The sequence below is a fragment of the Aulostomus chinensis genome, chromosome 5 (assembly GCF_037954235.1).
Source record: "Aulostomus chinensis isolate RoL2024-O1b breed Wild chromosome 5, RoL_Achi_v1.0, whole genome shotgun sequence".
NCBI lineage: Eukaryota > Metazoa > Chordata > Actinopteri > Syngnathiformes > Aulostomidae > Aulostomus > Aulostomus chinensis.
In genome coordinates this window covers 25,365,626-25,380,094 of record NC_141324.1, presented here as the reverse complement: position 1 = coordinate 25,380,094, position 14,469 = coordinate 25,365,626, and positions in this window count along the sequence as shown.

Sequence of the window (14,469 nt, the reverse complement as noted above, 5' to 3'; positions counted from 1 at the left end):
ATGCGAGCGAAAACGCAAAAACACAATCACAGCTCACCGCTTAGACTTTTCTTAAAGGGTCAAATCAAAGAGATGTTAACATTTGTTGGAGAGACAATAGGTAAATGAAAACAGCCTTGTGTAAACAGACGGAGCGGAACAATCTGGAATCATCTGTTGATTCAGAATTCTATTTGAGTCTCTTTGTGATTATGGCTCTCTCCCGCCATCGCTCTGTAATTATAGGCCCGCTCCTCTCTGCAGTAAGGTTCACATTACAAGTGTGGTTATCAACATGTGTGTGAGAGCGAGTGAGAATGTGTGAGCGTACGTGACGGATGGCGGATGATTCTCAGCGCAGGCATGTGGTTGACATGACGCTCATAACGTCCCTGGCGGAGGCTGGGTTATCAGAGACGAGGCCTCGCGGGAGATGGTGATGCACGGCTGATAGAACAGTCGTGCTGTTTGTTATTGCTGGAAGGAACTCAATACATGTTACTTAATCTTGCACGAACACTTTGTTTGAGCATTTCTTTTCTCCATGCCTATTTAGATCATCTCATATGATGTATTTCTACCGATTAATACCAGAAAGTGTATAAACCAGGTAGTACTTGAGTAAGTATGTGAAAGTTTGTTCATGTAACACCTGTAACTGCCTAGGTAGCAGCTATACAACATAAAAGTAACCATATAACGGACTGAAAAAACTCCTTATTTGAAGAAAAAAAATTACCAGAGTACAAGTAGAGAAACAAAATAGTCCTAGTAATAATCTTCAAGTAAAAGTATTCAGTATGCAGAATAACTCTGCTTTTCTTATAGAATGTTATATGATTGCATTTTTATCAGTTAAATCTGAGTTCTAATGTTTAAATTCTTTTTTTTTTTGGGACGATAGCGCGGTGCTGTAACCCAATACAACATCAGTATCACATGAACACGGCAGAGCGGCGCTAACCACCATTAACATGCATCTTAAACGCGTAAATGTGTCAACGATTTGATTGACTGATTCTACACGAGTCACAATGACGTGAGTCTGCATAGCACGTATTGAATTGCAGGTAAAAAAATATACAAGGTAGGTATTTCTACTTTATCCGAAAGGTACTTGTGTTTTCAGGTCTGGTCAGTTTGGAGATGTGTGTTTGGTTATTGGTGGAGGCAGCGAGCGCATTTCAATCATGTAAACATTTAAATATTCCATTTGAAATGACACGTGAATGCAGTAAACGCAAAGCTACTCTGTCAACGGGATCTTATGTTTAGCAGCTGTATACGTTTACGGTGATTTTATTTGAACCCCGCTAGAGAAAGATGGATGGACTCTTCCAGTAACAGTGAAAACTTAGAAGCAGTTACAGCATTGAAAAAGGCCATAAACTACATCACAAATTAGGTTTTACATTAAAAGCATATAGAAGACTTTCGGCTGAGGTTACTGACTGACTTTATACCTTTAATGCAGGACAGATGTTCTTCCTCTCAGGCAAGTGACAACCCGCGCAGGAGGGGACGTTCTTGGGGCCCAGTGTTCTCTATCGGTTCTTTTGAAGGCGACAAATATGTCACAAACCTTTTCAGAATATTGGGAAATATGTTGAAAACATCTTCTGATGAAGTTCAAAGTTCTCTATATGATCTAAGGAAAATGTTCCATCTTGGCAGATGACGCTCCCATTGCAACATCACCAAGAGGACTTTTGGGATGTTAAGAAAACGTTCCCCATGTTGTGTTCTACAGGTCATGTGATAATTCAGACACTTTTAAGAGGAATTCTCATTCCCAGGGTGCTCTGAGAACGTCCGCGCTGGTGTAAAGGCATCTCCTCGTCATGTTCCCACCGTTCTTTCAAGAGTTGGGAGACATTAGTTGGTGAAATAAGGGCGGAACATCAGAACATTCTGAAAATGTTTAGGGGACCATTATTATGGGACACTCCCTCAAGGGGATCCTTAAAGTGTTGTTATTTCGAGGACGTTCAGAAACTTTCTGGGAACATGAAGGAGGTAATTGAGGAGAACGTACATAGGAGGGTCCCTCTGGGTCTTTACACTACGTTCCCACAATTTGCATTCTTTGGACAGTTATTCAATGGACATTTAGGAAGTTCTGGGATCATATAGTTGTTGATCATATAGATGTCCTAACCCTAACCCTAACCCTGAGGTTTCAACCCTACGTTCTCAGAATATTTAGCAGAACCAATAGAGAAGTTCTCAGGATGTTCTATGATGGAAACCACATGACTGCAGAATGAAACAGAGAAACATGTCCTCTAAAATACTGGCGTCCAACATTAGAACTCAGTTCTCCTTTTTGGTGTCACCTTGGAGTGTCTCACACTTGTAATTAAGTATTCTGAGCATTTTTTTTCTAAATAAAGGATATGAATTCTTTCGCACCACTGAAAATCAGTTGGTTTACTTTTTATGAATGTCACACAAGAAATGACAGGATTAGGAAAAATGCTGCTTCCTCTGTCAAAGCTTTGAGTAGAAACACAGCCTTACTACACCTTTTAGGCAAAACCACATTTCAACTGGAATTCTGACTCTCCAGAGAAGTCATCAGTCAAGCAGAGGACAAGACTGAGTTGTAGTTACTTTAAGCTCAAGAGACAGCGCCAACAGTCCCACTTTTCAAGTGTAGATAGCAATATTCCCAGATGAGGCTCAGACAGGCCAAACCCCGAATGATGAATTAGGCTATTCACCTCGCCTGAATCCATACAGACCTCTGTGTGTTTTGTCACATGAAAACACAAGGTTGCCTCTTTACCCCGGGCCCAAGTATGTAAAAACAGAGGAAATAGCTGAAAGAAAAGGTGTAATTTTTCTTCATCTGAAAGAGTGTGTGTGCATGTAGAGCTGAGAGAGGTGGAGAACGCGCCAGCGTGCGTGACAAGCGCATGGAGAGAAAGTGTGAAAGTAGAAAAAGTAACCGGCCTCCAATTCGCTGATCTCAGCTGATTACATTTTCCCGTCCAGACGGTAGACATTCCTCCAACCTGTGGCCGCAACCATCGGGCCTCAACAGAAACAGGTGGGCGTACGGGGGTAGACTGGTCACTGATAGAGGTCAAGAAGAAAAATACAAAACTTAGAAGAGATATTTAAGGATTTTTAACCGTTTTTTTTTAACAGATTTTCTCGTGGGAAAAAAAACACGTTCCCTTGTGGTTTCTCTCTGTTTAGATGGTAGTGAAAACACAACATCTGAAGAGTTAAACGTCATCTGTTTGCTGCTCTAAGTACAGCCTTGGATGTGATTTGATCAGAGTGAATCTGTCATTCCCACAGGAAGCGAATCCTTTGCATCTCTATATTGGCACCGGCATGTGAAGCAGCAGCCAGCCGGTGACATGGAGAAGCCAGCAGAACTGAGTCAGATTCACACCACATCCATGTTTGGTGTACACGCTTCTACGGCCAGGCCTGTGGGTCACCCTCAAACACATACACACACACCTCACTCCAGCGACAGCGTCAGTTTTTCCGCCACGAAGGTCACATAGGTCAGGGAAACACTGGCAGCGTTTCAACAAACTCTCCCCCCTTTGCTCCTGAGCAGGCCACACGTTTACTATCAACAGGAAACATCTTTCTCAGTAAAGGAAGTGTTACTCTCTAATTGGCCTGACGTGATTCAATGTCCAGACTATTCCCAGCCAATGGGAGGGGGCTTATTTTAAGAGGAGGTATAAAAGGGAACAGAGGCCCATCAAGAAGGCTTAGACAGCACAAAGTTCTCACACTGACTACATGGTGTGCTCTCAGCTCAACTTCTGTACATAGTCGCATTACTAAGCACATCTGGTTTCATTGTTGTTTCATGGATCCTATAACACATCACGAAACCACAGTCTAAGCAAAAGAAGATGGGGGAAACCCAGAGTGCAGAAAAAAAAAAAGAACTGACCTCATTATAATTCTCCGGTCTTGGCAAATGCATTCCTCTTCACACATTTATGAACAGAGAGAAATGCTCTGTATATCCAGTAGCGTGGAATATATCAAATCATAAATCACAATGGAGCTGAAATGCACACGACAATGAGAGGAAGACCCCATTGAGAAGGATTATTTTAGAGGTATGACGCTGCCACTTTTTAATCTGCACATTCCTAAATGTGACTGCCAACTTTTTCATTTTTTACAAGGTTTTTTTTTCTTTTTTTCTTGCTTCATTGGATTTCATGAGCGCACAAGCCAAAAATATCATAATAGAGAGGGTGACATTAGGGGGAGCACGGCCTAGCGACGGGGAGCTATGACGGAGTTCCCTGATTAGTGAGTTACCACGCAGAGACAAAGGGCCTCTGAAATCACAGGAAGCAGAACAATCAAAGAGCCAGCGCACATTCCAAGAAAAGCAGCATGCCACAGAAACACAACATGATCCAGGACGTTGCTCTGTCTGAACATCTGATGAAAGCTTGAGCTGAGTAAGTGCACTGAATTATTGAGAAAGAAGGATAGCAAGGACGAACCAAATAACTCGGAGTTTTTGTATAACTTAAACACCGAATTTAGTTGCTGTTCTTCACATTTTCCTGCCGAGAGAAGGAAAATCAAAATGTATCTGAGCCATGTTTGGATAAGAACTGACCAGTTTCAGTTTGTTTTCCAACCTCAATGACAGGTATTTTCTCACACTTTCAAATACAAAAAGTGTGAGGTCCCCCTCCCCAACACCACATAGCTTCCCCAGTAGATCTCAACAGGAAATAACCAGCTCTCTTTCTCCAAAATGGCAGTTCTGTTTCCACAGCACTGGTTTGCTGGATTAGAACAATTCCCCACCAGCCCATAATTTGTGGGATTCTCATAACACGCCACACCCAGCCATACATCTCTATTATAACCCCTGTTTTGTCCTCATGATGAGGATATTTCAGGATGAAGGACAACATCCCATCCAGTATTTGCTGAAGGACCCTTTGGGGGCTGCTTTGGGTTCAGGCTTTCACGGATGAGCATCTAGCCGCTAAATGTCTCAGATTTCTCCTCAATTGTTCAGCAGCAGGTAACAACAGGGTTGGGTGAAAAGCCCTCAATGTGGTCGTGCAAATTCTTGGTCAAGCAGAGAGGAAGGAGATCTATTTTGAGCCAAATGTGCTGTTTATCTCAGTGTGTAAAACCAAGTGGGAACCTCTTCCCCCACAAGTCAGACCCACTTCTCTAACTTGTGGTGTATGTGGCGACCTTTGTGATGCAGTTGCCAGATGATCTGTTTTCTCTTTCTTTTTTTGTTAAATGGTGAGCAGATTAATACAGAGTTAAATCTAGACACGATGAAGAGGCTCTCTGGTATTTCCACATTTTCAGATCCCTCATCAGAGTATCAAATGCAGAGACCAGAACAAGCTGGGAATCTTTCCCTGTGTTTCCAGGCCAACAGTGTATCAGTCAGGCTTGTGCAACACAATGGAGCCACGGTGAAAAATGCCAAATGAGTATAAATCTTCAAGTCGAGTTCAGAGTCTGCAAAAACAAATTACGGTTTCTTGGCTCACTCACTCACACACACACACACACACACACACACACACTACATACATACACAAAACTGCCGTACATGTGTTCCCGTTAATCCTTGATTTGAGAGACAACATTCAACATGGACCTCGGCACCAACAAGAATGTGGCATATCTGTGCTGAGCCTGTGTGAGGTCCACGTCGTCGAGCTAATCGCAGACAGAAGAGATGTAGCGATCAAGAGACAATGTGAATGCACATGTTTCTGTTTAGAATGGTTATAACGCCAAAACGGTGAATGATGCATCAGTTTCCTGATAAAGAACATCTCACACGCGTCACTCTGATTTTATTCCATCGCTCACAAATAAAACACACATGAAGCTGCGCACATTTGCATAGCCGCTCATCCACACACTCACAATATTAAAAAAAAAAAAAAACTTAAATGAGAATGCATTTGCAGCCCAAACAGGTGCACCATATTGAGTAGAGAGGATCTGTGATTGTTCATAGCAAACCTGCATACTATCTTCATTTGCGTTAACCCGCAACACACAAGTGAACACGTACAGGCACACACTTCAGGAAATTCTGGCCAAACTGTGAGAAGATTCACTGTTCGAAAAACAGGAAGTGGTTACCAGCTGCAGAAAACCAGAGTACACCTCTGTAGTACTATTACTCAAAATACAATGACAGCCGACAATATCTGAACGTTTTAAACTCATTTTTAAACCGTTCTTCTTCAAAGGAAGTTTTTAATCTAACAGAAGACACAGATGCATGATCAAACAAGCATATTATGCAAGGACTTTCTTCTGTGCTCAACTGAGTAAAGAAGCAGTCTCTTGTCATTGGAAAGTTGCACTTCGCATGTATGCAAGCCTTTGTCAAAGAGCATCTTTATCCTTTTAACAAAAGAATGTCTGAATTGCATAAAATGCTAAGCAGGCAGATTAGCAATGGCTTATTCTCCTGCACCGTGTCTGTGCTGTTGATTGCTGAGCCTCAGGTTAAACAGAGCAGCTGCATTTGAGAATGTCACCCAGAGCTGCAGGGCTCTGCTTCCAAATGAGTGCACATCCATTTATGGATCAAGTGTGTTTATCCCCTCGGCCTGACACAGGTTGAAGTACATGGCCTGTCCTGCTGCGGAGAAGTGCCCAGGCATGCTGACAATTGCAGCAGCTTAGATGGGAATGAAAACAAGAAGGGAATAAATCGAGCCAAGAGTCATTATCCGAGCAGTTATTGTCAGTGGCTCAGAGGACGACGCGGGCCGGTGTGAGAACAGGTTCTGACAATTGAGCTGAGCTGCAAAGAAGACGGGTCTAAGAAGTGCTTAAGGGAGAGCTCAGGTGAGTTTAAAGTGGTCAGTCAAGGTTGAAAGGGCAGAAGACCTCACGCTCTTAAGAGGTCAAGGATTCAGAGACACCTCAGCGGAGCAGGCACTTTGACCTTTGACTCTCAAAGTCACCAGAGACGTGGTCACAGGGTCAGAAATGTTGCGGCTGTGTTGTCTTTTCCCCGCTGTTGCTAAGCACCAGATTTGTGTATGTGTGACAGCGTGTGTGTCACTGTGACAGAGGGATCAGTTAAGTGATGAATAAGGCTCAGTCATAAAACACCATGATGAAATTGCGTCAAGAGCCCTTCCTTGTAATCGCATTGACATATTAGAAAAATATGCACTGATCCCTGATTTTGCCTTTCACGTCAATCACACTACTTTCACCGTCATTCTGATGCCCGATAATGTCACCTTCTTAAATTTCCACTTCGCTTTTGACTTAGTCTTCAGTCAACCTCTCTGCTATGACAAGAACCAGACCCGTCTCTATACACTCCACATAAAGCCCATAAATTACAGCCTGATCAATGGAGGGCCCCATTCAGGAAGTGAGTGAAGAGACACAGATGATACAAGAGATACAGGTTATTAAAGAGCAGCGGGGAGAGAGGGAGTTTGAAGTAAACCAGTCGGGTGAGGCCCCTGAGTCATTACAGTAGGTTAATTATACCTTAGTTGAAGTGTTAAATAGACCAGTAACCTGTGCTTTGGAGTCCTTTATTGAAGCCAGGTGTAGTAAATAAATCAATTAGGTATGCAGCTTCAGGAGTAATTTGACTCATTTTACTCCTTGAGGGAGTTTTAAAGGCTTTCCTTAACTTTAGATTAGTGTGGACACTCAGGTTTTCTACAGGAGTAAAACCGTATTGAAATAGCTGAATCGTCATGAACGTGTATGACTTTTCAACAATTTTTAAATCAGGTTACATCTGTGGATTGCACATAGCCACAAAAGAAACTGCTGAAAGTTGAAGAGGAAACCGACATGCGGCTCAGCAAACCACTCTCTCTGTTGAGGTGGAACACTTCACAAAATGAACTGACAATTTTGCATGAGTCCAGATTAACTTTGAGCATTACGGACCCACCTGGTTACTTCGCAAAACCACATTAAAAACTGTAATTCCTGTCAGACGGCTAAGAATGAAAGAAAGACACATCAAAATCTGAACTCTGCGCGTGGCAAACTGACAGCACGCACCGGATCTCGTTTACTTATCAACCGCAAGTTGTTATATACTCTGCCTTTTTGTAACCGAACCCAAAATTCTAAATTACTCAGTAACAGATACACCCTCCGCACCTGAACACTCCCTTTAACTGTTTTAACTGTCCAAAGTAGACGCTAGAGAAGCGCTTACTGCACCATTAGTCAGCTCTGGTTCTCTCAGACATTAATACAGTCTCTGCTTCTGAAGCCAACAATGATACTGCACTGGATACCACCCGTCAGCATCCCCCTCACCCCTCACCCGCTCCAAAAACAGGGGTGTTTTATAGCTATTTGACTCTGAGTTAATGCGCCCGTGCTCCTTTGAGATAGCATCTGTAATGTGTTGAGGAACCTGTCTGACCCTCCAATGCCACAGCCCGATGAGTTATTGGCTGGCTGAGAGCAGGACAGCCTGAAGGCAAACTCATGATGCTTCCTGGCCTTGAGATATGGGAGAGAACAGATTTCACCTGTGTGGATTTGATTTTAATTACTCGCAACAAAGTCTGACACATTTGGAAGATATATACTTGAAACGGCGCATAAAGAAGCGCATATGCATCACATATGTCCTCGCTATCGGCTTCATGAAACTCTCAGCAATTAGAGGCCTGCTGCAAACTTCAATTTGTCATGATGATATATTTCACGCCTGCAGTGACCCTGAGAGCTCAACACACTGCAGCTTACGCGTCTAAATAGACAAAACACACGCTAATGAAGAAAGCGTCTTCATCAGTTTGACGGCGCAGAAGAGCTTAGGAAAAAAACAAAAAAACAAAACTTAACACCTAAGAGAACTGTCGTAAACTGTCAAAGTTACAGACAAGCACTTTAAACTCACCCACCATATGACGATAATGCTCAGGACACATCATCGATAGCAAGCGCCATTTAACAACAGGAGAAGACATTTTCCTTGGAGATCTCAGTGTTACAATAAAGAAAACACTTTGTTTTAGTTTGTTTATCCAAGCGGATGTCTGAGGGTCAACTAGACTGATGAGACAAGCTCTGGTACTAACTGGAGCAAAAATGTATCAAGAAAACAAACAAAAAATGTATATCAAGATGTGTCTATCCAGTTCAAGTATCCTCTGGACACACTTCCAGTGATTTTTACTGGAATTTGCAGCTTTTCTGTAAGGTATTTTGTGATATTGATGAGGTTTTCTTACATTACGCAAATGTAATGTCGGAAATATCAACACATCTTTTGAGCAATCTGATCCTGAGATTCAGAAACATTCTTACTTAGTCATACTATTACTGTAAAGTTCTCATGAAAAATAGCCTTTACTCACTGTCACACACACACACACACATATCATGACCGTCTGACTCCTGTCATGACAATTCAGCTGAAAACCTGCTGCTGCTTCCCACTTGATATTTTTAACTTTGTCCAACATTCTTTTTTTTTTTCCTGCGATTTCACCATCAGATTGTAACTTGTACTCTCAAGCAACTCTCCAGTAAGCTCCTGACAGTTCCAGGTGAAATGGCGTCAAACTTTGGCCTTTTAAGGGTCCTGTGTTTTCAATGTCATCCATTTAGTAAAACACAACACCATTCAGGGGTACAGGATCAGTATCCCCTCACTGACAGAGCGCGGTTCTGTGAAAACAGACGAGTGCACTCAAGGAATCGTAACCAGGTGTAGGAGAGGAAATACCTGGAGCATTCCTTGCTGCAGGAATGTTTTTATTAGCGTTTTTACAAATGTCACCATTTCGAGGTGTGTACACTATAAAGTGCACTGCAGGCTGGATCACTCAATCAAGCGGAGCGTGGCTTCAATGGAGAACCTGTGTTGAGGCCGGGGTTATGCTATTTGAACAGCTGGCACAGTTTAGTTCGGCATGTTCAAATGTGCACACGTCTGAGGCTGTTGTACCACACGGAGGGAAAAAAACACAGGCCTTCCCGGGCTTTCACCGAGATACTTTCTACCGTGTCATCATGTGGAACGTGTTGACTGAACTGTAGGCTGAAGATGGGCCATAGATCAGTGCCTAGAGAGTGAATGGAGACACTGTTTCACTGTACATCAGTGTGTTACAAGTGCCCAGCTTTCTATTTTTCTTGGTGTAGAAAACTTCTGGGACGCAGACTCGTCATAAATGAAACCTTTATGTGCTAAAGTTGCATATGAGATACAGATAAAGGGTTCGAGTACCAAAGTTTTGACTAAACTAAAGTTAAATCTAGACAGTCAGACAGGCGAAGGCAGAAAACAAGGACAAATGCAAGGACTTTTTTGACAGCAATTCTGTAATGGAGCCATTTAAATCGCCCCGCTACTATTACCCTTTGCTCTTTACGATTAACCAACCAAAACCAGTGTAATGCCACTTTAGATGAATTTACATAGCATTTTAGCATTCCCCAGAGGGGCCCTCTGTGTTTTGAATGAGCTGCTCCATCGTTTTGGCAATACAGTTGAAGCATTTAGCGCTTTGTGGACCTCGGCCGCTGGCTCAGAGGCGGAATGCATCTGTTCTCCTGTTCCATCTCCGTGTACTTTTATAAGTACAGTGAGACATAGCAGCGGTGCAAAATTCCCACAGTGAAAAGGCTGCTTTGACATTTCCCAAATGGAAATTACTTATTTTACTGTTCTACAATAGAAAAAAAACTTCTATGTCATAATGTCCAAAAATGCTCCAGTGGCTTAAGAGTGGCCCAGTTTGAGCCCCTGAGAGTCTGCCCATTCTCGTTTATCAAATAAAAAGCACCTTTCTTCGCACTCCAGAGAGAAAAAAACAACATTTTCACAGCCAGAGAAGCCGTGTGTGTGTGTGTGTGTGTGTGTGTGTGTGTGTGTGTGTGTGTGTGTGTGTGTGTGTGTGTGTGTGTGTGTGGTGTGACGAGTGGGGCCGGTAAGATTCCTGGTGTTAACAGCTAATAAATTGGGACCCATCCCCCTCTTGTACTCTCCTGGCTCAATTATATCCACATGTAGCCATTATTCCTGCGATGTTAGCCAGAGTGAGCTGCATATTTTTAAAAGGTGGGTTTCCATAACACTTGCTGAAAACGGTGTTGGTTGTCGAGACACATGTTTGGGTTCTGTGGAAGCCAGACGCTGGCTGCTTTAATGCCGAGGTGCTGTGGAGCACAGCGGGGGCCAGTATGCGCCCGTTGTTTTCAAACGTCTCACCTCAGTAATGCGTGTAGAGACGATAAAAGGTTTATTGCCTGGAAAGGGTAGCAAAAAAAAAATTCGGAACATTTGAACTTTCTTCAATTGATGCAAAACACGAGTCCTTTCTCAGGTATTTTATCACCCCCCCCCCCCCCCCCAAATTTTCCAACAATACACACCTAAAAATGGAGGTATGAGACTTTGAAGAATGCCCCTTCATTTGTTACCTTAAAAGTACAACATCAATCTTCAGGAGGCTGCACCTCCTGACCCATGGACGTGGTACAACGTGCACCGCAGCAGGACGGGCAGAACCCACTGGTACCTTCATGGTTTAGGGTGCATAACTGACGGTTTAGTGATGAGCACTAAAATCATTGCAGTATGATACAACAACCGTGCATTAATCCTACAGTAGTGAGGGTTACGATGTTCAATTTTGGTTGAAAACAATCCACAGCAACACCTCTGAGTAGTTTATCCAGCTGTATTCAAGAACCCCATCATTACCATGAAACTATAAATGGATTGGAAGACATCAAATATCATTTTTAAGTTTCCTATCAAAAGATTTTTTTTCCATAAAAAGATATCCCAATCGCAAAATTGTTGAACTGTTGCAGTTATGTTGGTCTGAGGTGTAAAGACTTCACCCCAAACGTCTGCTGTTAGCATCTTTCATCTTAACTTTGTGAACAACTGCAGCACATTATTCAAACGAGAGTGATGTCATCACCTCTGGTCACTGGCTGCTCTGTTTGGTGACAGTTAATCTCTAACAGTGAAACTCAACTGTCCCTTAGTTATGCTAATTGAGCCAAAGAAACCACGTTGAAAGCTCCCCAGCAGGTACAAATGTGTGTTCGAGGCCGTCCTTAACCGTGTCGGAGGAATTGTGAAATTGGAGCAGAGCTGGAATGTCACACCGTTGGCACGTGCCAATCTTTTCTGCTGAACATTTCTCTCTACCGCTTTCCCACCCTTTTTTTTTTCCAATGGGATGGGGGGAGGGGGGGTTGGAGGGCCTCAATGCTATCATTCTTTGATTCTTGTTTGAATCTGGCCGCGTGTGAGCAGGAAAAGGAGCCAAACGTGCTTCCTGAGTGGTCCGAGGGGGAAACGCTGTAATGAGCGAGGGGTGGGTGGTTAAAAATAACTGGGCTATATAAGCGCAGTGCAGGATCCCACTCACTCTCAAACTCTCACTGACTCTCGCTCAGTCAGGACGTCCCGTGTGTGCAGGCCACCTCTCACACTTACACTCCGTTTTTCCATGGAAGTTAGTGCCGTGTGCCACATGATGCAGCGCTGATGTGTCCAAATCCTCACCGCGGTGACGGAACACTTACAGACCTGACACAGACATGATGAATGCCTGTATCCATGTCACTTGACCGTCCAATAGCCAGTGACAAGGTGGGGTTTTATCATGGAGAATGTGACGATGAGCCCAACGTTTGGAGCATAAAAGCCTCTTGACTAAGAACTGACGTGAATGCCTGAGATTCCCGACACTCAAAGTTATTCAGGGGAACCTTTTCATGAGAACCAAGTGTGTTAAGAAAACAGACCGTCTTAAAGAATTCCTCTCTGTGTCGCTGCTGTGAGGACATGTCAGCAACTGCAGGACTTGATAACAACCTGACAACCTCTTGGTTGCTCAGCGGTGTAAATATACCTGCACATATCAGGGACTGTGAAATTAAACAGCTATTGTGCAAATCTCAATGTGAGAAATTGTTGGTTTTTTTCGGCCTCTGTGGAAATGATTCTCCCCCACACTTAATTTTATTAATAGTTCTGATTTCCATGCAGCTGATAGGGAGCTGCACAGCCAGACTTTTGCTTTAAGTGAAAGGTGTGATGACACTCACTCCCTACCAGCTCCAGGGTGTCCTATTTTTGACCTCTGACCTCACCGTGAAGGGGAAAATTCCCCTACAGGGAACAATTAAACACCACTTCATAAACTTCGAACCAGTCTCTTTAACTGAAAGCTCCACTGAGATGTGTTTTTATGAGCTGCAGACCGTCCCACCCAACGTATCTGAGGTACTTTTGCCCAACTGAAATTCTCTCTTTAGGTACGTACAGTTCTCCACAGGAAGTGACGGCTAAGAGTGAAATACAAACCTGTCTCTGAAACGTCATTAGTGCACGCACTCTCTTCAGGAAAACACCAGACTTGCCAACTACAGGCTTTCTCATCTCTTTGCTGCACTACGCAGTGCAGAGCAGAGCAGAGCAGAGCAGTTTCACATGGCAAAACTTTCAATACCATCTGTCTTGCCGTTTTGCTTTGACAGGTGCAAAGGCTTTTTACAGTTCTTGCGTTAATCTCCTGTTAACCAGGTTTGGTTACATCAGAACAATGTGCTGCAGGAGGAGAGTATGCAAGCTAAAAAAAACAAAACAAAACGTGACATTAGAGTTTGAGTAAAAGCCAGCGATGTTTGTTTAGTTTTTTTTTCTCTTGTGAGTATGAATGAATGAATGAACGAATGAGCGTGACACGATGAGTGACACGATAATTGGTCTGACAAAGTAGCTTCGCTCAGGCGAAACTAAACTTTCTGAAGTGTTTAGAATTTTGTCCTGATCTTCACAAACCTCAAGAGATTGTCTGAATATGAAATAATAATACTGATCTAATCCAAGCGTTGTTCATGGAAGTGTTCTAAATCTGGTGAATTTTGTCAACTGCAGCTTAGTGACTGATCCGTCCAAGAATCAGTCAGCTCATACGGTTTTGCATATTTAATAAACTGTTATATTTCATAGTGTAGGGTGAACATTCCTCCTTTAGCGCCGCCAAAAAAAATGTCGCCTCTCCACTTTTCTGCTGCTTTGTGCAGATTGAACGCACAATACACGAGTTGCTTTGTCACATTTGGAGTCTTTCCTGCTGCCTCTTATCGTTCTTCTTTTTGAGCAAAGCTAACGATCTCCTGGCTCCCTCACACCAAACAGGTATCAACGATACATCGATACATCAGTCAGAAAGCAAATAGGTGTTTACCCCCCCCCCCCCACACACACACACACACACACACACAACACAGAAAGAAGAAGGTTGTAAAATGCTCAGTGGCAGAGCTGCAATATCCTGTTGGGATAATAAACACGCGCAATTAGATGTTGTCCGGTAGGCGCAATGACTGCTGAACAGTTTTCCCAATTCATTTTTTTTCATTTTCTTTATTAGTCAAAAACAAACAAACAAACAAAAAAGTTTAGCATGACAAAGCGTTAAAGGTGCCTGAGTAACAACGGAAGCGGTAGCTGAG